The sequence below is a fragment of the Erpetoichthys calabaricus genome, chromosome 10, assembly GCF_900747795.2.
Source record: "Erpetoichthys calabaricus chromosome 10, fErpCal1.3, whole genome shotgun sequence".
In the NCBI taxonomy this organism is placed as follows: domain Eukaryota; kingdom Metazoa; phylum Chordata; class Cladistia; order Polypteriformes; family Polypteridae; genus Erpetoichthys; species Erpetoichthys calabaricus.
In genome coordinates this window covers 24,457,376-24,477,795 of record NC_041403.2, presented here as the reverse complement: position 1 = coordinate 24,477,795, position 20,420 = coordinate 24,457,376, and the positions used below count along the sequence as shown (strand labels likewise).

The 20,420-nt window shown below is 38.0% G+C and overlaps 1 protein-coding gene across 1 annotated transcript in view; it reads left to right on the top strand.

The window, feature by feature from the left end:
• Nucleotides 1-19,115: 19,115 nt before the first annotated feature.
• Nucleotides 19,116-20,420, top strand: part of LOC114658898 (BMP/retinoic acid-inducible neural-specific protein 3-like) — a 662,885-nt gene continuing 661,580 nt past the window's right edge. Inside the window, exon 1 of the mRNA XM_051932809.1 lies at nt 19,116-19,129. The gene's annotated coding sequence lies outside the window, so the exon portion shown is untranslated. The remainder of the gene's footprint in view (nt 19,130-20,420) is intronic.

Genomic DNA, 20,420 nt, shown 5'->3' with positions numbered 1-20,420 from the left:
ATCTAACTTTGTCATTATGGGTTACTGAGTGTAGATTGATGAACAAATGGCAAATTTATCTATTTAAAATTAAATATACAACAAAATAAAATGCAGAAAGTGAAAGGATCTGAATACATTCTGAATCGACTGTTAAGTAATAATACATTGGCAAATTTTGGAAAACATCCAGTAAAAAAAAAGTAAAAATGTGTCAAAATGACAGTTACATGAAACTCTGTTGGATCCGTCAAGCGACAATTTAGAGGTAGAGATCATAACTTCTTACTAAGGGGATACACAAGCTGGATTTTTAAATTGGGTATGGTTATACCAGGTGCTCAATGAACAAAGACAATACCTTTTCTGACAGTTACTTAGTTGAGCATTTGGGGACCTGTTGGGTTGCTTTTCATCACTCATTTTCTACTACCCCTTCCCTATATTTCAACAATCAAATAATGGATGACTATTTTTGGGATCCCTCTATAGTATTCTGAGGCTAAGGATCTGTGCCAGGAATCAGAAGGTTGCTGGTTTGAATATCGTAAACGCCAGAAATGACTCCATTCTGTTGGATCCCTGAGCAAGGCCCTTAACCTGCAATTGCTCTCTCCTGGGTATGACATTAATCTGCATCCAGCACTGCAAGTAGGCCCTCCAACTTGCAGGGAAAAACCTAGGGGTTGGTGGCAGAATTGGCACTCCAACCACTCTGGAAAAAAAACTTCAAACTAGTGTGGTGCTGAGGTGTCACCCGTTGCACGGCTGCACTTGGATCTCAATCTGAGTGGTTCGCCGTGTGATGGGTGCAGCAACGTGCTTTAATCAGTGCATGCTGTCAGCCTCTATGTCTCTCTCTCTATAGCATTCAGTTTCAAACTACTGTGTTTTCCTGTCTATTTGAAACACATCTGTGTCATTATAAATTACAAATTACTAAATGAGTACACATGTTTTGGATTGCCTTTTACCTGAGAACTTGTCACAGTGCTCTGTGTCTGTACTCAGTAAAGAGCGCTATACAGAAGTAAACTAAATTGAATTCAAACCTTTTTTCAGCTCGTGTTTTTATGCGAGTATAACCTCATAGTATTTTTTCATTTTCCCAGTTTTTCTGTAATTTGGTATTTATATTTGTTTATTGGTGAGATGAATAAGTCACTTTTTTGTCTTCACCTGAGCATTTTATTATTTTTATTGTTAGGCAGTTTACTGTATAATTACCTTTTTTTTTTAATACACTAAAAATGTATATTAAAATTCGATAACAGTTTAGGTGCTGCAAAAAATGCATCTCTTACTCACTTACTCTTATGTAACAAGACCTTCACAAACTCTTCTTTGGCACTTCATAACACTTAGAATTACCAGAGAAAAGGATACTATCCTTGGTTTCCTAAGTAAAAAAATTATAATGATTAAGAGAAACAAGGGTGTCAAAATATTTACATGGGTAGAACCTTAATATGAACATCTGATATAATGAAAAAATGTTTTAATTATCGAATTAAAGTGATTAATTTATGTGATCTATAATTAAATTTAATCCTTGTAAAATTTTAATTATTTATCAGTTATGTGTAAATTGATAGTAACATATTTTGACTAGTACATCAAATCTGTATTTTACACCTCATTTTTCATGCTGCACACACTGCCAAAGCTCATTATACAGTGCAAATACATTTTTTTTGAAACATTTGTTAAGGTTCAGTAATGTCTTCCATCCAGTGCAGCACCGATAGGCTCCAGTTTCAGTTTAGACAATGACTGGATGTTGGCATGAATGTTTATATTTCATTGTTATTCTAGAATTTTTTTACAAGATCTATTTAGCTCTATTCATTTTTGAGGTTATTGAAATAATTCCTTAAATTATTTCTTTGAATTAGGATTGTTTTAGTATATTTATTTATTTGCATTTTTCTCATGTATCATTTTGTGTGTGTTATATATCAGTTTGAAGTTATGTATTGTCACACATGTGACAGTAGGAGGCAGCTAAAGGGCTTAAGTAATGGTAATACCACATCCGACCAGGGGACGGCAGGGTGCACTGACTGTCTTTCTTGGTTCCCTGCAGACCTTTCCCGAGAAATCCTGCCAGGTTCCGGCGCCTCCGAAGACCTCACTTCCGGTTCTGGGCCTTCGATGATGTCACTTGCGGTTCCGGGTCCTTAGATGATGTCACTTCTGGTTTCAGCCCGTTAAAAGACTTCACTTCTGGTCAAGAAGACACCACATTTCCCGTTCCGGCCCCTTTGATGACATCACTTCCTATATGGGCCTTTAAAGCCGCCATCTTACCACCAAGGAATCGGTTCTGTTTTGAACTCAATCTTGTGAACAACTGTTATTTTTTAAAGCCTTTTGCAGCCAGGGATATTATATGGGTGGCTGCCCCAAACCTTTTCATAATGTCTGGTCTGTGTTTATATCACAGTATATTTTATGCTTTACTAGCTGAAGTACCAGGCGTTGCCCAGGTATATTTGTAGAATGGGTAAAGAAAAGAAAGACAAAGTTTTATGTGTTGTTTAAATGGTAACCTTGTTGTTATTGCTAGCTGTTCCATCCGTCATCCACACACTGCATTTCTATCAATGTCTCTGAACTTGTGAGTTGAGAATTTGTTCTTTTTGGCTCCGATTGTATTCTATAATTGTTGTAACTCCTTGCTGGGTTGTAACCATGAATGCTGTCATGTCCGACTCATAATCTTAGTTCAAGGTGGACAGTTCATAGTGCTTAAATTTTGAAGAAAAACTGACAAAGCAGGAGTTAATGAATAACTCTCCTCACTTAACGTCCTGAACAAGTGCAAGAAACACTTTTTTTTTGTTACTGATGATAGAAGCAGCATGCAGCATTTCGAGAATTTGTTATTTTCAGGTCTGATTGGATTCTAGAATTAGGGTAATTCTTGCTGTGTTGTAACATTGATCCCTGTCATGTCTGACATGTCCTGTTAGTTCAAGGTGAAGGGTTCGTAGTGCTTAAATTATGTAGAAAAGCCAACAAAGCAGGAGTCAAACAGCAACCCTTTGATTCTCCTTTGTGTTGTGCTGCACTTCCACTCTCAATCAGGCCTCAGCCAAAACTCTTCTGCAAAAGTGCAAGATACACAGCATTGTCTGGGAAAGTAATGCTAAACTGGGACCCACAAGGTCAAACATTTTGGGTTCCTAAGTAGTATGTCTCATCCCTATGGTTCTCGAGAGCAACTATGCAAAATGTGGTCCAAATTGGTCAAAGGGTTTGGATTGAAATACTTGCTTTGAGCCAGCAGATTGCACTACTGGTGTGCAAACTGTAGCACACAGAAAAAAAAAAAAATGGCAACCCCAGGGTCAAAATTGTGGGTTCCAAAGTACTCTGCCTTGTCTGTATGGTCTTCCAACTATGCACAATTTGGTCCAGATCAGTCAGAGGGTGTAGGATTGTATAAGGAACAGACATTCAATTTCATGTTTAGATTGTTGTTTCTTTTAATTTTTAAGTTATTTTTCATCTCTTTGTCATATTTTTATTGATTTCATCAGTAATTTTGTAATTATGACCTGTCCCTTTTTATGCACTTATGTGCTTTGTGGGTTCAGCCCTAGGAGGCGGGACCACCCTGTCATCACCACTCCAGGGGAGTTGGAGATCATTCATCTGTTGGAGTTTTCTGTGAGCATCACTATTTCTTTCTGGATTTTCAGGTTTTTGTGACTTACTTCTATTTTAATTATTCCAATTCTGATCTGGACATGTTTATTTAGGATTGCCTTTCAGGCAAGTCTATTGTGCGCCTTTCTTTATATTTCCATCTTTTTTGTTACATAAATGCATGCCACGGGTTTTGGTTATCCCTTCTCTTGAGGGGCTTCCCAATTTTGGGCCTGCTCCAACTGAAGCAGGTTTCATGAACTGGTCTAAACAAGTCTGACAAATGACTCAAAATGCCTATTAGATGGGGGAAAATGTCATTCCCTGGCTAGTAATGATAGAGTAAATGTAGAATCTTCATAAGTAAAAAGATCAATATTTTACAAAATGCTTTGTGTCACAAAGTCAGCTCCAAGAAGTTGCCTTAAAAGGCAAATCCAGAGACAAACAATTCCCAATATACAAATCCAAACAATCGTAAAACAAAAACAGAGCACAGAGGTCAAATAATCCAGTAATTCATTGACACAAACACACAAAAAAAATCAGTGAAACTCACAGGGCCTGAACATTCAATGAACAGCAACGGATGGTGGGTTTTCCTCAGCCTTTACAGAGATGAGGGCAGTCCCTTCATGGTGATGGTCAGGTGGCCACATCTCTTGGGGGACCACTAACAAAATACATGGCATAAGGAAAAAATACATACGATATACAGAAAACCAAATAATCTACAATAATAATAAAAAAGTGATCAAAACATAAGAGACATTTCCTAGCTAAGACCCTAGCAGAAGCATAACAGGCAGTAGACAGTGTGACATATTGGTTAAGACTTTGGACTTCAAATCCCCTACTGACACTGAATGGCCATTTCGCTTGATTGTGCTCCAATTGAATTAACAAAAAGAAATTAAACCATTTGTTTCTCAAATATTGTAAGTCACCTTGGATAAAGGTGTCAGACAATTAACCATTTAATTAATTGATTAGTATGAAGGGTCTGACTGAGTTCAGGTGAGCCTCTGTGGGCTCTGTTATGCTAAACATCAACACTGTCCAAAAGCACCGCCAACTTCATTGGGCTCAGTCTCTTCTGAGATGGAAAGTAGTACAATGGAATCTTTTTGTGGCCTGATGAGTCCACATTTTAAAATGCTTTTTGAAAGAATAGTTATCATGTTGTTCAAGCCAAAGAGGGAAAGAACCATCCAAGCTGTTATCAGCGTCAGGTCAGGTGTCTTGCACTTCTAGGAGGATACCATTAACACATATGTACACATTTTAGAGTAAAATATGTTGTCATCCAGAAGCCATCTTTTCCAGGGACATTCCTGAATTTTTCAGCAGGATGAGGTAAAAGCACATTCTGCCCAGATTATAAGAGTATAGCTGTGTAAGCAGAAAGTGTGGGTATGAGAATGGCCTGACTTGTGTCCGACTGAGCATGTGTAATTCATGTAGAATTGCAAAATACAACAATAAAGCAAGAAAAATTGTGAGATGAAGACCTGCATAATGGATGAATGGGGGGAAAAAATCAATTTGCTAAAGTTAACCAACTTGTGTCTTCACTGCCCAAATGCTTGATAAGTGTTGTTAAAAGAAATTGTGATGTTACACAATGTGAAACGCTTGACTTGTCATAACTTTATTGAAGAGTGTTGCAGTCACCTCATTTGGCATGAGTGTATATTTTTAAGGTAAATTTTTAAGGTATATTTTTAAGGTTGTGTTTTGGTGTTTTCAATATAGTACAGGAGGGTATTTTTCGTACATGGATTACTCGTTTAGCCGGATGTAATTGTTGATGATTTGGCCTGATCCTGGATCTGTCGGTTTTTTGGAAACTCTTGCTGGAAGTGTTGTCATAGCAACACATCCTAATCCTCAAACCTGCTCGGAGCAGGTTTGTTCGATGTAAACAAGGATTAGCTCACACACGTAATCAGTGTCCATGCGTAGAAGTCATCCAGTCATGGCTTCACCGTTCATGAATGAGCAACCAATTGATATCGGTACGCAAATTATAAGAAGAGAATTTCATATAGAGAGGGGTTTGTGAGATCCTTTATTGCTCCTGGAGGAAATTCTTTTCGAAAGATACCGCTTTAGCCGAGGGAGAATATTGTACCTCAAAAATGTATTAGGACCTTATATTCAAAGTCAAACTCGGTGAAGTCGGGCTCTCACTACCACACAGACAGTATGCATTGCTTTGAGGTTTTTTGCAAGCGGCACTTTTTTATATGCTGTAGGCGATGCGGAAAATCTATCTAAAAGTGCAGTATGCCAGGCAATTCATAAAGTCTGTTTGGCTCTGAAATATTTCCTTCGGGTTTTCATAGTGTTTCCTGGACACCTGTGTGTGCAGACAATAAAAGAGGCATTTCATGCCATTGCAGGTATGGGGAGTACACAAGTAAAAACACCCACAGTTCCATAAAGAATCTCACAATCAGCCTAACATTCTCATTACCAGGATTTCCAAATGTGATTGGGGCACATGGGACTGATCAGAGTGGAGTTTGATCAAACATTATTTGGAAAATGTACCTCTCCTCCCGATGAATAATCAGACACCATGTCTTCATCAAGTATTTGACCTTTGTCAATATCTCGTTGGTCAGACACAGGTTCTAGGGATATGACATTCCCTGCAACTGACCCAACAAAAAAGAGGGCTATATTGAACCTACCTATGGCACACATTGAGGACAAATATATGCAATGACCATCCTTTACCTGAAATTAAGTGACCGCTGCATCCTGCCACTGGTTCTGAGGAGGAGCTTCCTCCGGAATGCCCTCAGAAACAGGGCGATGGGCATTTTGCTGGAGAGCCAACTCTTCTGCAGGGGTTAGGTCTGGACCACGTGGACCTCCACCTGTTTTTTGCTTGTCTGCCTTCTTATTAGCTTTAAAATTAATGTTCTTACATTATATACAGTATGATTCTTTATGTCAACAATTCTTTAAATAGTTATATACCAATATTTACCAGTTTGAAGTATATTCTTGTACTTCACTTTAACCTGTTCCCATGTTCTCCTTGTGCTCACGTTTGATCTGGAATTATGACATATTAAATAATAATTAATCTGACACATATGAAATGAAACGCTGCATTCAGTAAGTACAATGCACACTACTAAGCATTTAACTTGTTGGCCACTTTTTGCCAGCCGTCTTTTCTGGTTTGGGCTGCTTTTGCAGTGTTACCCCTTGTGCATATTAAATCTTGAAATTCTTCATGTCCTTCGAATAAAAGGTCCTGCTCCGCTTTTGTGGAGAAAAAGAAATAAAAAATGCGCCCGTTCCTTTGTCATTTTGTTACAGCCTATCAAAGATTTGCTGATCATGTTTTCTAGACTCAATATACTGTATATGGGATTTTCACTCAGCGCGGGCGCGCACATTCATCTCAGATGATTAGATCCAGCTTGACTAATCTACTACACGGCTGCATTTGAAAAACCGACTTATCCCGGATGAGTTTCGCCGGCATTAACTCATCCAAGATGAGGCATCTGATCTCGGATGATTTAAACGACGTACGGAAAATACCCCCCAGGGCAAACAGAATTTACAAATTTACAAAATTACTTTGGGAGTAGGAGCGTCTCAAGGAGTCGGGCTTGGGATGTCACAGCATTGACTGAATGAGGCAACTGTGGCGCAAGCCATGTTTAAAGGTTTGACTGTAGCATGCAGGTGTCTGAGTTTCCAGCTGAGTATACTGGTTGGGTGAGCTGAAGCTGAGAAAGGAAGAGAGGAACCAGCTTTGAAGAGTGGTCCTGATTTTTAGTTTTTGATTTTTAACCTATTTATGGAACACAATTATTTATTGTGAATTTGGTATCCTTCTAGAAGAGGTTTTGATGGACACTTTTCATGTGGACTATTTAAAGAAACTGCATCACAAAGAGAACAGACGTGGGCAAATTTGTTTGTACCCTTAATGAAAGAAGAACTGACAATTGTTGAAACTGAGAAAAGTAATTGGCACCCATCATTGTTTGTTCTGTATTTAACAAAAATCAGACTATGGTTTAGAGTTTTGACTCAACAGTATATTTCAAATAATAACACAAATGAAAATGGCATGGACAAAAATGACAGGACACTTAATCTAACATTGTGTTGCACAACCTTTAAAGACAATCACTGAGACTTTTGCTCCTGTCCCAAGGTTGTTTGGCCGACTCGTCCTGTAAACTACTACAGCTATGTCAGGTTTGAAGGGGGCCTTTACTCAGACTGCATGGTTCTGCATCCAATGATAATAATATCTCTGGGGTGTTTGACTTTGCTGGTGAATATATTACATTAAATAGGAGTCGAAGATTGGAAGATAAGTGTCGGCCTTTAATAAATCCAGTTTGATCCTGTGATATTACAGAAGGCAGCACTTACTCCATCCTTCCAGCTATAATTTTTGAGAGTATCTTAACATCATTATTCAGAAGTGAAATTGGTCTGTATGATGCACATTGTAACAAGTCCTTATTTTGTTTAGGAAAGATGGTGATTAATGCTTGATGAAAGGTTTGAGGTAGAATTTGATTGTCTCTAGCTTCTGTAAATGTTGCCAATAAGAGGGGGAGCTAGCTGAGTGGATAATTTCTTATAAAATTCTACAGGGTAGCCATCAGGGCCTGCTGGTTTCCCGCCTTAAAGTGACTTTATAGCATCTAGTAATTCTGATAGGGTCAGAGGTTTATCCAGTTCCTCAGCACTAAAAGTATTTATTTGTGGTATCTGTAATGTATCCAGAAATGCATTAGATTGTGTGTTGTCTTCTTTAAACTCAGTAGAATATAAGGTTTTATAGTAGTCTCTAAATGTGTGCATTATATTTTTATGGTCAATGATTTCATCTCCATTCGTGATTATTGGGATTGCATTGCGAACTTCTTGCTTGTGGATTTGTTGAGCTAAAAGCTTATTAGCTTTCTCTCCGTGTTCATAGTAATGATGTCTTGATTTATAAATAAGTTGTTCAGTTTCTTTAGTTGTCAACATGTTGAGTTCTGTATGCAGAGCCTGCCTTTTCCTATGAAGAGCCTCACTTGGACGCCTGGCTTGTTCTTCATCTATTCTAGTAATTTCGATTCTTAGCTGTGACACTTTCTAGGTTTCTAATTTATTTCTGTGGGAAAGATATGAAATAATCTGTCCTCTTAAGAAGGCCTTTAGAGTTTCCCAGAGTGTTCCAGCAGAAACCTCTGAGGGTGTGTTTGTCTCTAGGAAGAAGCTGATTTGTTTGGATATAAATTCTGTACAGTTCTCATCTGCTAATAGAAATGGGTTAAGATGCCATCTGCGAGGTGAATGTGAGGGGCATAATGATTTTAGCTCCAAGACTAGAGGGGCATGGTCGGAGATAACAATTGTGTCGTATTTGCAAGATTTAATCGTAGGCAAGAAATTATTATCTATAAAGAAATAATCAATTCTTGAGTAGCTATGATGCACTGATGAGTAGAACGAATATGTTCTTGAGTTTGGGTTTAGAAACCTCCAGGGGTCTGATAAGTTGTGGTCGGTTACAAACTGTGTAATTGTCTTTGCAGTGTTAGATGTTGTCCCCCCGTGACAGGAGTCCTATCTAAGAGTGGATTTATAACACAATTAAAGTCCCCAGCCATTATAATTTTATGAGTGTTCACATTGGGAATGGATGCAAATAGATTTTGCATGAATTCCTTATCATGGACATTGGGTGCATAAACATTTATCAAACTCATTTTACAGTTAAATAAGTTACCCATGACCATCACATATTTCCCTTCAGGATCCGATACTACATCTGATTCTACAAATGTTCTATGTATGAGAATTCCCATACCTCTAGTTTTCTTTGTAAAGCTAGAATGGAACATTCTTTCTCTTTAATTCGTGATTCAGGCCTTTATCATTCCAGCTCAGAGACATTGATTCTGAATTTTTAATGTCATTTTATAGTCACCTCCTTGACTAAGACCCTTTTCCCTGGTTGCACTGTTTGACTAGATGACCAGCTCTTCCATTTCACAATTATTGAGGTCACTATGCTCCTGGGAACACCCAACATTTTAGAACTGGTTTTACGCCATTGCCCAGTTCTACACCTCACCATAATTTGATTGAGGAGATCTACACAGAATTGCTTGCTTTGTGTCCGGACGTGCAGTGTGAATTATAGGACCTTCTATACTCTGGTGTGTGTCTTTCCAAATGATGTTCAATCAATTTCAAGTTTTAGACACATCTCAAGGAGAATAAAAACAAACAGGACACCACTGACTACAATTTGTAAGTGCCACAGCAGTGGGTCTAAATATTTATAGCAATGAGAGATTTCATATTTTTTTTATTTTTAATAAATTTGTAAACCTTTCTGAAACCATGTTTTCACTTTGCCATTATGGGTTATTAAATGTAGATAGAAGAGCAAAAATAGCTAATGTACCCATTTAAAATTAAATCTACAACACGATAAAGTATGTAGAAAGTGAAGAGGTCTGAACCCACTGTATGTATCTCCCACTTATTATAGTAATAATAATAATAATAATAATACATATTATTTATATATCCTGTTTATTACTGTTTGCTTTATTATAAATTGGTTTATGTCATATACTGCTCTGTTAATGCACGCTGTATAGAATTTAACTGAAGGCAGAAAGTTTAGCTGCCAGTTTATATTTATATGTTTTCTTAAATAAGTGAATAAATAAAAGATATGCTGACCTTTTGCATGTTTTATTACTGCTTAAATTATAAAAGCAAATTTGGTCCTGGGAGTCATTCACCCTCCTTCAAATTTTAGCAGTGAAATGAACTTTTTAAATATTCCATGGCTTTCTCTTATTTGGATATGACCCCTTGCTAGCACAGAAAACACCTTAGCCAAGCCTATTTTTATTAATTTTAAAACAAACCATCAAATGAAGTCCTTGTGCCAAGAATAAGGAGAGATGTTGTAAAAGAGGCACTGAAAAAACTGAAGAATGGAAGAGCAGAAGGAGGGGATTAAATACCAGTAGAAGTGTGGAAGAGTTTAGGAGAAGAGGAAGTAGAAGGGCAATATCTAGGATTGTGGAAACTACACAGGGATAAAGCTGATGTCACACACACAAAAAATTAGGAAAAGCAATATAAAGAGAAGGCTTAAGGAAGAGACCACCATATGGGAGGAGCAGTTTGGTTGTATGTCAGGGAGAGTAACAACTAATGCAGTCTTTGCATTGAGAGAGCTGATAAGGAAACACCAAGAAAAACAGAAAGGTTTGCATATGGTGTTTATTGATTTGGAGAAGGCTTATGGTAGATGTCTTGAGGGGCATGAGAGAGAAAGGAAGACCAGAGAAGTACTGTATGTGAGTATTGTCCAAGATATGTATGAGGGAGTAAGAACTCGGGTTAAAAGCAGTACTGGGGTAACAGATATGGTCTTAACCAGGGATCGTCTTGAAGTACTGGCCACATTGATCTGGTTATGGATGTATTAAGTCATGGGATAAAAGACCAATCCCCCTGGTGCAGGTTTTTGGGTGATGACATTGTGTTGTGGAGCACCAGAAAAGAGGAAGCTAAGAGAACGGAGAAAGACTTTGGAAGATAGAAGAATAAAGATAAATAGGAACAAGAAAGAATATATGAGGTTTAATGATGATCAGGATTCAGACATTAGCCTGCAGGGTGAGCTACTGAAAAAGAGTGGATATATGTAAATATCTAGAATCAGTTGTAGTGCAATGGGCTAGAATTCAGTGTTTTAAAGAAAAGGACAAAATTCCTGGAAAATTCTTCAACAGGTTATTGTTGATGGTTATCTACAGGACATAAATATTTACCTGTCTTGTAAAAGAGTCACCTGCTTTGAATAATCAGACTGCTTTGATTAGTATCTCATCTACACACAATGTGGTAATACAGAAGTGACTGCTTCCAATGGGGATATTGGTTTCTAATCAGGTACTTCTTGATAGCTGATAACAATACTATTATTGAACTAAAGTAAATGTGTTTGCACTGTTGTTCTGTAAAGGAAATTGGCATGCACCATTGTATAACTGATTGTCATGTTGAGCTATGCAGAGATTGAAGCATTTATATATTTCTGGGTAAATGAGAATAAAGTAGAAAAGAGAAATACGGTCTGATACTAATGACTGCTGCCTGCTTCTTTTATGCTTTTACACCATATCGTTGTGGCTACACCCTGTGGCAGCAGCAGCTTATAACTGGCCCAGGTTCCCCTAGGCCTGAGACTGGTAACATTTGCCCAAAATGGAAAATTAGATACAGAGATAACCCATAGCATGGATGGAACAATTGGAAAAAGATATCATGAGTATTGTGTGACTGAAGAATTAAGGTCGATGGTTAAATGTCAGGTTTTTAAGAGAGTGGTATGACCATCCATGATGTATCGAGCTTAGACATGAGCAGTAAAGGAAGCACATGAGAAGAAATGGGATGTGGAAGAAATTAAAATGTTGAGATGGATGTGTGAAGTTACAAAGAAAGACAGAATAAAAAATGAGAAAATCAGAGGTACAAAAAAGTGGGAGAGATATCTAAGAAACTGCAGGAAAGTAAGTTGAAGTGGTATAGAAAATGATGGATAAAGTAAAAGATCTGTAGGAAAAATGTTAGACTGGCAAGATGGTTGATCGAGCACATCAACCCCACGAAGAAGTGGAAAAAGTGAAGAGAAAGAAGAAGATGACTCTTTCAGCTCAGCATAGTGTCATCAGTAAACAAATAAAAGTTAATGTTTTCAAATGAAATATCCTAACGGCAAGCATATAATGAGAGTCAAGATGTGAGCGACAAATCCTAACAGAACACCATATCTGCTTGGATTAAGCCCCCGTTCTCATGTGAAACGCTTCTCAAAAACAACCTTTAGATTTATATGTTTGCATGGTCTGATGCCTAGGCAAGAATTTTATTGTATGCTGCACATATGACATTACTTCTACTACTGCTACATGATATGTATTTATCAGTAAAAATAATTATAAAAAGGCCAATACAAGACGACAAACTAGGAACAAAACAGAAATCTTGTTGAATTGATTTAAATTAACAAAGCTACTGGAGTAATCTAAAAAGAAAACATAAATAAATAAGTAAAACTTGTGTGCTTACTGCATAAGGTGATAGCATTAAAAATCTAATAACACTGCACAACAAAGTTTTTTCTTCTTGGACACTGTTGGGTGTTTCTTATAGATTTTTGGCTGCTGATCACGAATATCACATCAAAATTTACCCATCACGTACCGTTTCAGTTTTGTCATGATTTTTTCTTATATTTGTATCCAAACATTTTTCGCTCCCATAAGTGACTTATCAACAACGGTTTGTGCAGCATGGGCATGTCTAGGCATGGAATCATCATATTTTAACCTTGTTTTTAAATGGAATTATTACTTGGGATTTTAACCTCCACTTGTTTTTATGGATTATTTATTGAAACATTTTTTGAAGCACTGCACTTTCTTTTTGGACACTGTTTTGATTTTGTTTGGACTGTTTTTAATCAAGGCACTTGTGCACCTTTGCAACATCCCCTTGCTCAGTATGATTCGTCCTCATTGCACAGCTCATCCGGTTACATTACCGATGGTGTTGGGTTGAGTGGCTCCCAGAAGTAAGGTGGGAGCATGGAGCAGGACACGCATCATCACAATGTGTTCTTAATATACTTAGCATTCAACTTGTAAGACAACTATTTTTTTATTATTGTTTCTGCAATTTATTTTGTAGGAAGGGAAGTTGGTTTGCACCTGTTTCAAGTGTCTGCGTATGTGTGACTCACTCTCTGGTGATTTTCATTTGGTTTTCGAATTATCACATACCCAAGGTCTCAGGTCATGCTAGTGTTGGAGAAACGCCATCACAAAAACCATCAAACATTCCATTACAAAATTAAGAAGAATGCAACTGTCTACAAAACAAAACAGGTTAAATTTGAAATAACTGTTGGAGACCACTGGCAAAAGGTTCATATACAGCAGGTGTCAGGAAAAAGAAAAAAAAAACAACAAAAAAAGATAGCATAGTAAAAACAGGATGGTCAATGCTGAATTTTAATCCTTGCATTTTGAACAACTCAACAGGGGGGTTAGAGACTTAGAATATAGCCCTCACCAGGAGGTCATGCAATATTCAAGTATATGAATTTCAAAGGACAGGCTCAATATACTGTATTGTATCATTTTAGAGGTATTCAAGAAAATCTCTATACTAAACATTTTGTCTTTGAGATAATTATATCTCTGTGACAACTGTGAAGGATAGCAAATAAAACATATTAAGCTCTTTGCTTCGCAAGGTATATTTACTTTTCAAAGTAGCAGTCCATTATATTTTCAAAGTGTTTCATTTTATCAAGGAAGAGCCACTTTACACAGCATGCTAAAATATGTAAAATGCTAAAAGTGCTCAAAGGAAAAATGGTTTGAAACTCCAAGTCAGTAAAACTAAAAATAGTCAAAAAAGAAAAATATTGTGTTCAGCCAATCAGTGTGTGACTGTGTCAACTGGCCCCACCCAATCAGCGACTGATTCCAGCCAATCAGTGTATAACTATGCCATCCTTAACAGATAATATATATACAAATATCTAAATGTCATTGAATATATATATAGTACATGTATACACTTTCAAACAAAACCTAAAATTTCATTAGGATATGAATGGGAAAACAGACATACTGAGACTGCAAAGCCTCTGTAGACATGAGGAGAATGTGCAATCTTCACTTAGAGTGCCCATGCAAGGATTTGAACTCAGCATCCAAGAGTCAGCAGTGCCATCCAAATTCTAAACTTTCCATGAAGTAATATGGATTAAAGTAGACTGGACATGTAATTAAACAATTTAATATTAAAGAATCTTAAGTTTTAAGTTTGGTGGAACTCAGTTGTTTTGGTGAGCAATCACCTGGCTTCAATCCCTTCTAAGTTTTTGTAGGGAGATCATACAGTAGATGCTGTTTTGAAATCAAGGCATAACATTGTATAACACATTTATATTAAAGTTTTGCTTTGTGGAAGATTTTAGATAGATAGATAGATAGATAGATAGATAGATAGATAGATAGATAGATAGATAGATAGATAGATAGATAGATACTTTATTAATCCCAAGGGGATATTCACATACTCCAGCAGCATACTGATACAAAAAACAATATTAAATTAAAGAGTAATAAAAATGAAGGTAAAAACAGACAATAACTTTGTATAATGTTAACGTTTACCCCCCCCCCCCCCCCCCCCCCCCCCGGGTGGAATTGAAGAGTCGCATAGTTTGGGGGAGGAACGATCTCCTCAGTCTGTCAGTGGAGCAGGACGGTGACAGCAGTGTGTCACTGAAGCTGCTCCTCGATCTGGAGATGATCCTGTTCAGTGGATGCAGTGGATTCTCCATGATTGATAGAAGCCTGCTGTGCGCCTGTCACTCCATCACAGATGTCAAACTGTCCAGCTCCATGCCTACAATAGAGCCTGCTTTCCTTACCAGTTTGTTCAGGTGTGAGGCGTCCTTCTTCTTAATGCTGCCTCCCCAGCACACCACAGCGTAGAAGAGGGCGCTCGCCACAACCGTCTGATAGAACATTTGCAGCATCTTATTGCAGATGTTGAAGGACACCAGTCTTCTAAGGAAGTATAGCCGGCTATATATAGTATATACCTATATATAGTATATATAATATATATAGTAAATATAGTATATTTTACATGGTGATGATAGTCAGTTTCAAGCTGAACAAAAATATAATTTCAGATTGAATGTATCATGTAGTATTTTAAGGAAACGTGCATCCAGCAGGGAAGGTATGAACCCTGGGAGTATGTTCATAAGAGATTACAGTTTTTACTAAACTATGCGCAGGATTGTGAGAATGGTTACAGACAACCGAAAGATCACCTCCAAAAACCTGCAAGCACATGTTGCTGCTGATGGTGTATCTGTACATCGTTCTACAATTCAGCGCAATTTGCACAAAAAACATCTGTATGGCAGGGTGATGAGAAAGAAGCCCTTTCTGCACTTATGCCACAAACAGAGTCACTTGTTGTATGCAAATGCTCATTTAGACAAGCCAGATTCATTCTGGAACAAAGTGCTTTGGACTGATGAGACAAAAATTGAGTTATTTGGTCATAACAAAAAGCGCGCATGGTGGAAGAAGAACACCGCATTCCAAGAAAAACACCTGCTACCTACTGTCAAATTTGGTGGAGGTTCCATTATGCTGTGGGGCTGTGTGGCTAGTTCAGGGACTGAGGCCCTTGTTAAAGTTGACGGTCAGATGAATTCAACCCAATATCAATACATTCTTCTGGATAATGTTCAAGCATCAGTCACAAAGTTGAAGTTACGCAGGGGTTGGATATTCCAACAAGACAATGACCCAAAACATAGTTCGAAATCTACAAAGGCATTCATGCAGAGGGAGAAGTACAATGTTCTGGAATGGCCGTCACAGTCCCCTGACTTGAATATCATCGATAATCTATGGGATGATTTGAAGCAGGCTGTTCATGCTAGGCAGCCATCAAATATAGAGGCTCCTTGGAGTGTTGAAGGTCAATAACCAGTTCCATGATTTTGCTGATGTTAAGATGCAGACAATTCTCTTTGCACTAAGAAACAAAGTTCTCCCCCTGACTCCTCTCCTCTGTCTCATTCCCATTATCCATACACCCCATAAGTGTAGAACAATCTGAGAATTTCTGAAAGTGACATGAGTTGTTCTTATATTTACAGTTGAGGTTATACAGAGTGGATAGAAAATGAGACAGGCCTGTTCCTTATGGTACTCCAGTGTTGCTGATGCAGTCCTTGACTCTCACAAACTGTGTTCACCCCATCAGATAGTCCATTATCCAGGACACCACAGGCTCATCCACCTGCTTATCTCTGACATTACCCCTTAACAGGGATGGCTGGATGGTACTGAAAACACAATCAAAAATCTTAATCCTCACAGTGCTGCCAGCTTTTTCTAGGTCAGAATAAGCCTTGTGGAGCAGATAGATACGTTCATCTTTATCTGGGGTGGGTTTAGGAGGTCCACCACAAGAGATGTAGGTTAGGTAAATCAGCAATGCTAAATTGGTCCTTGTGTGTGTGTGTGTTAGCCGTACGATGGACTGGCACCCTGACCAGGGTTTGTTCTTGCCTTGCACCCTATGCTAGCTGGGATTGGCCCCAGCCCCAAACATGACCCTGGTCTGGATTAAGTTAGAAAATGACACAATTTGCAGACCAGAATTGAGAAGTAAGTTCCAGCCATTGAGTGATGGACTACACTATGTACCCTTAGAAGCTTAGATGGGAACAGGTTTTTCCATGTAACAGACTGCCAGAAGCTAAAGATTTCATATAAAGGTTTCCACTACTGTCTTGAGAGAAAAGAGTAAACTGCATGTAAGTAAGACAGAATAGAAGCAGAAGGTTCAGATGCACAAATGAATTCAAGGAGAAGAGCATCTGAGTCTATATCCTAAGAAATAAACGCTTTACATGTTGTCAGTCGGCTGCTTCTGTAAATAGAACATGCCAAATACCGGTGTCATCTGCAACAGTGAAAAGGTTACTCTGGAATGGTGGCCTTAGAGGTAGAGTTCCAAAGAAAAAGCCATACATGAAACTGACAAATAAAAAGAAAAGGTTAAGTCACCATCCAATGTCTTTGTTCTTTGGCCCATTTTAACCTTTTTTTTCACTTTTGCAGATGACACTGGAATTTGCTGTGTACTTTAATGTAAACCTTTGCGTATGCATGTTGAAGTATCAATGTTCTGTAATTGATGACAGGGATTGGCAGGCATCCCAGCCAGAATAGATGATTCCTTACCTGGCCAGGTGGCCTTTTTAATGGAAGGATCTGGGGAGGATGAGCATTCTGACTGGGATTGTTTGTGGTGTCTTTTTCCCACTTGGGAGGCCATTGCAATGGATCGACAGGGGCTTCACATGGCCATATGTTTCCTTGGTACACTGGGTGGTGACATCCCTCTGGTGTGCCCCCCATTCAGACACTCACAGGGCTGCATGACAGTTGTTGTTTTGGTGGATCCTCGGGTGCTGCAAGTTGGATCTGAATGAAGGTTCTGCCTTACCCCATAGTGTTTCCTGGATGCAGTGTGATAGCGGCAAATGTACTACTGGATGCAGTATAAAGGAAGCTGCTGTGCTTCATCTGGAGAGTTGGAGTTAGGAGCGAAGGTGGACCACACTAGCCTGGGAGGAGTGGTGAAGGAAAGAAGGAGAATTGTATTGCTGTGCTGAGAGTGTGGAATGGATGCCTGTTAAAGGGATTTTGTAAAATAAAAAAATACGAGGTTTCAACCCAAGAGTTGTTTGTGTCTGTAGAGTTGTGTCTGGGCTTTGGGGTGCTGCAATGCACCCTAGTGGTCACAGTTCATAAATTATTAGACATATATAAATGAAAGACTCTGTGTGTGTGTGTGTGTGTATGGAGCAGTCTGCTCTGCTGATGCTCAACCACAGCCACTAGATGGCGCATATGTATGCACTTTACAAATTGTTTCAGCAATTGTATGCACCTCACTACTCAGTATGAAAGACCTGTGTGAAGCAAACGGCGCCGCGCAACAATGACGCTGTGCTAATGACACAGATAAAGAGACACAATGTCGAATCGAAATAAACACCAAGGCTCACCAACTTGCAGATGAAACACCTCGGCAACGAAGGGCAAGGATTGAAGTTTGCACTTAAAATGCTTTCTAGCTGGAGGTATTTTCTCGAGGCCAAGATTAAAATGACTCATATGCTAGCAATACGGCTAAGAGATGGTATCACCAGTGTCTTCTAATGAAAGCCAGTGGGGCAGCAAGCACAGGTGGGTCCACGTCCTCTGCACTGGGTAAATCTTAAGAGTTAGTTGATGCCTCCCCCAGTTCGTGAATATAGGAAAACTGCTAGGGAGTCTTAGGGTTGTTTTTTGCCCCGAAGACCACACACAGCTATTTAAAAATAAAGACCAAGAGGTACAAATACGTGGAGACTGTTCTCAGAAAAGGAAAATCTGCACTTTGATAAAGATATGTTTTAGCAGAATCATAGTTCTAACAAGTCATATAATTAAATTCATTATCGGTAAGGACTGGATTCAAATAAGTAAACTGTTTGTAAAGAAAACCTGCAGTCCCTTTGACCCCCCCAGGATCCCTGATCTATACTTTGATAAATTTTGGATTGTCTATTTTGATAGAAGTATAGTATGTGTAATGGATAGTTCTGAAATGAATTGGACAATGTTTCTAACACTGTGCTTTTATTTTGTGATTTCTCTCTTTTAGAGTTTTGATTTATGAGGATTCGATTTTTGACATATGGTGACCATCACACCTGTATGAGCCTGTTGGACATCACATTCCAAAAAAATATGCACATTTCAAAAATAAACTATATAAAAAAATTTTTTAAGTTAAACTACTTTATTTTAATTCAGTTATAAATATACTAAAAAGCTTGTTTAGCATGGTGCGGAATTACAATGTTGTTGTTTTTTTTTATATTTTATGATGAAAGTAGGTATTCTTTTAATTGATTGAATTAATTTATTTATGTGTGCCCCACAAGTTTATTTAGTCACATATAACCACAAAAGTTGTGGTTACAGAAAACCACAAAAACTTAAAGTTTTTTAGTGCATACATGACTAAAGGAAATAAATTATTTTACTTAAAAAATTTTTTTATAGATTTTATTTTTTACTTTTTACTTCTAAAGTATTTTGCAAATGATTTTTCTTTACTTGTTTTTCATGAACAGGCAGCTTCTTTAAAAGTATTACATATCTTCTTTGCAGAATTATTTGAATACTAAAAAGAATTATATTTTGGTATCTATTTTTCTGTTCAGGCTCTTATGGTATTAGACCTCAGTCGCTGTGGAAAAAAAAAATATCAACGACAGAATGGCAAGCTTACATCAATACTTCCTCATCGTGATCATCAAGGCTACTCCTTCGCAAGAGTAAACAAGTAAAGTCGGTATGCTCTTATAACTTACTATATTCTGTCTCCGTCATTGTTATGTGTGCATTAGTTGGAATCGCATAACCATTAATTAGGGTGAAAATTGTTTACATAATCGAATCGGTATTGATAGATTATTTTAGTGTCATTGATACTGAACAGGTTGGCAAAATTTGAAAAATTTGCTTTGCCAAAAGCGGGTTTAAAATCAGCTGCAAGATTTGACCCAGACAAACAGACAGAGGAGTCAAGTTAAATAAAATCATTTAAAAACCAGAAAATGCGTACGCAAAAAAAATCAGATTTATTAAACCTGCCATACGTGCACAGCCACGCAACTTACTCTTCATAAATCCCAGTCACCTTAAAATGTGCATTTGTGAACATGCCTCAATGCTAATCAACCTCATACCTATGGAATCACAGTGCTGAAGGTGTTCAGTGGCTGCTAAAACAGCTTTCCTTTTAATGTGTCAAGAACCCACCACTGCATTCAAAAACCAGGGACGTGCGGTCCGGCTCTGCCTCACCTGTCTTCATGAAAAGTAAAAAAAACTAATAATGATAATATAAAATAAATTTGCCCACTGGTCTGTGCCATAAATTTGTTTTCTGTATGATTCAAATAATTGTGATAATTTTTATAGTTAAAATCGCTGAATTTGCAAATTTCCTGCTCAAATACAAGGGAGAAACGCGAGGTGCGACAGGTGATACATGCAATTGGCGCATGCCTGCTGCTGTCTCTCTGTACGTCACAA